The following is a 3,327-nucleotide window of genomic DNA, read 5'->3' on the forward strand; positions in this document are numbered from 1 at the left end:
TCCCATCTTAAGCCATATCTTCAGTTTGAAGTAGGTGGGGATATTTAGACTTCATTTCTTCCTCGTTTCCCACGTCATCTCTTCCATGTTCTTGCTTCTCCATAAAAATTTCACGGAGGCTATCTCTTTATTTCTTAGCTTGCGGATTTGTTGGTCTAGGATGGCAACTGGAACTTCCTCGTACAATATGTCCTTAGTGATATGTACATCATCAATGGGCACCACTCAGGTAGGATCGCCAATGCACTTCCGTAGCATAGATACGTGAAAAACCGGATGGACAGACTCCTATCCCGAGGGAAGGTCTAATTCATATGCTACTCAGCCCACTCTTCAAATAATCCAATAAGGTAGAATATACCGTGGGCCAAGCTTGCCTTTCTTGCCAAACCTCATCATGACCTTCATAGGCGACACCTCTAAGAATACCAAGTCATCAACCCCGAAATCTAAGTCTCATCGCCACACATCAGAATATGACTTCTGATTACTCTGAGCTGTCAACAATAGCTCCTAGACAAGCTCTACTTTCTCTACGGCCTGCTGAACCAAGTCTGGACCATGTAACCTAGATTCTCCAACATCAAATCACTCTATAATAGATCTTTACTTATGCCTATACAAAGCCTCGTACGGAGCCATCTGGATACTGGAGTGGTAAGTGTTATTATATATAAAATCGATAAGAGGTAGATGTTCATCCCAACTTCTTTTAAAATCCAACACGCATGCTTGTAAGATATCCTCGAGCGACTGAATTGTGCGCTCGCTTGTCAATCAGTCTATGGATGAAAAGTTGTGATGAGATTCACCTGAGACCTTAGACCTCTCTGAAATGACCTCCAGAAATGTGCTGTAAACTGGGCCCTATGGTCAGCTATAATAGATACCGGTACTCTTTGTAGCCGCACTATCTCCTTAATATATAACTTTGCATAATCATCCGCTGTATATCTAGATCTTACCAGTAGAAAATGGGCTGATTTTGTGAGCCTATCAACTATCACCCATATAGAATCAAACTTACAATGAGAACGAGGTGAACCTGTGATAAAGTTCATGTTTATCGCCTCATATTTCCACATCGGGATCTCTATAGTTTGCATTAGCCTTTCGGGCTTTTGGTGCTCTACCTTCACTTGCTGGCAACTAGGACACTGGGTGACAAAATCAACATTGTTTTTCTTCATATCGTTCCACCAATACATATCCTTAATGTCATGATACATCTTTGTCGACCCAGGATGAATGGAGTACCATGAATAATGTGCCTCTGACATAGACCTACTACATTTAGAACATACGGACGACCCCTGTATATGAGAACCCCATCTCCTTTGAGCTCTAACAATGGCTTCTTCTATTGTGGAACTCGCTCTCTCAACTTGTCTAACTCTGGGTCCTCGTATTACCTTTCCTTGACTTCAGCTATGAGAGATGATTAGGCAGTGTTTTGGAGTACAACTCCACCATCGTCAGAATTTACTAACCTAACCCCCAAATAAGCCAATTTATGAATCTCTCTAGCTAATTTGCTTTTCTCAGCCTCTACATGTGATAAACTACCCATAGATCGGTGACTTAAGGCATCTGCTACAATATTAGCTTTCCCTGGATGGTAAAGAATGTTAACATCATAATCTTTCAATAACTCTAGCCATTGCCTTTGTCGCAAATTCAACTCTTTTTTCTTGAAGATATATTTTATGCTTTTATGATTTGTAAATATATCAGCATGAACACCATATAAATAATGCCGCCATATCTTAATTGCATGGACAACCGCAGCTAACTCAAGGTCGTGAGTCAGATAATTCCTCTCGTGCTTCCTCAATTGCCTTGAAGCATACACAATTACCTCCCCATGTTGCATTAGGACACATAATAACCCAACACCTGAGGCATCACAATACACGACATAACCCTCTGGACCCTTTGGAAGTGTTAGAACTGGCGTTGAGGTCAATATGTTCTTATGCTCTTGGAAACTCCGCTTGCAAGCCTCTATCCACTGAAACTTAGCTGCTTTCTGAGTCAGCTTCGTCAATGGTGCCGAAAGGGAAGAAAAATCCTCTACGAACCTCTGGTAGTATCCTGCTAAGCATAGAAAGCTATGAACCTCTGTCGGAGTGGTAGGTCTAGGCCATGATTTCACGGCCTCAATTTTCTGAATGTCTACCTTTATACCTTTATCGGATACAATATGCCCCAAGAATGCTACAGACTCTAACCAGAACTCATATTTAGAAAACTGAGAATACAACTTACGATCATGGAGTTTGGAGTACCGCTCGTAGGTGGTACGCATGCTCCTCCTCTAAATGTGAATAAACCTAAATATCATCAATAAATACTATCATGAACAGATCTAAAAATGGCCAGAATAGGCTATTCATCAAGTCCATAAATACTGCGGCTGCATTCGTCTACTCGAAGGACATGACAAGGAACTCGAAGTGGCCATATCAGGTCCTGAAGGCTGTCTTCAGAATATTTTTCTTCCGAACTCTGACCTGGTGGTACCCTGACCTCAAATCTATCTTTGAAAAGCATCTAGCCCCCTGCAACTAGTCGAACAAGTCATCGATCCTTGGAAGTGGATACTTATTCTTAATATTTACCTTGTTCACCTACCTATAATCAATACACATCCTCAGCGAGCCATCTTTCTTCCGCACAAACAATACCGATGCACCCCAAGGTGAGGTACTGGGCCTGATGAGACCTTTCTCCAGCAAATCTTTTAACTGCTCCTTCAACTCCTTCAATTTGGAAGGTGCTATTCTATATGGAGGGATGGATATTGGTTGAGTTCCCGGAAGCAAATTGATGCTAAAATCAATCTTTTGCTCTGGAGGAATACCTACAAGCACATCTAGAAAAATATATGCGTACTCTTTGACTAATGGAATAGCTGAAGTGTAGGTATCTCAGCATCTGCATTTCTAAGTCGCACAATATGATAAATGCATCCTTTGCAATCATTTTCTTCGCCTTTAGATAGGAAATAAACCTACCTTTGGGTGTCACTGTATTACCTACCCATTCAAGGGCTGGCTCACCCGCAAAATGAAATCTAGCTGCCTTTGCTTAGAAATCAACTATGGCATAGCAAGATGCCAACCAGTCCATACTCATGATAGCATAAAAAATCATCATCTCTAGCTCAACTAGGTCAGCTGAGGTATGACGACTAAAAATTGTCACCATACAACCTTAGTAAACCCATCTAGCAATAATCGGTTCTCCGACCGGTGTAGATACCTAAAAGGATCACTTAGTATTTCAGGCACTATACAAAACTTCCCCATGTCAAATGGAGTAACA

This window comes from Nicotiana sylvestris, chromosome 1 (assembly GCF_000393655.2).
Source record: "Nicotiana sylvestris chromosome 1, ASM39365v2, whole genome shotgun sequence".
Classification (NCBI taxonomy): domain Eukaryota; kingdom Viridiplantae; phylum Streptophyta; class Magnoliopsida; order Solanales; family Solanaceae; genus Nicotiana; species Nicotiana sylvestris.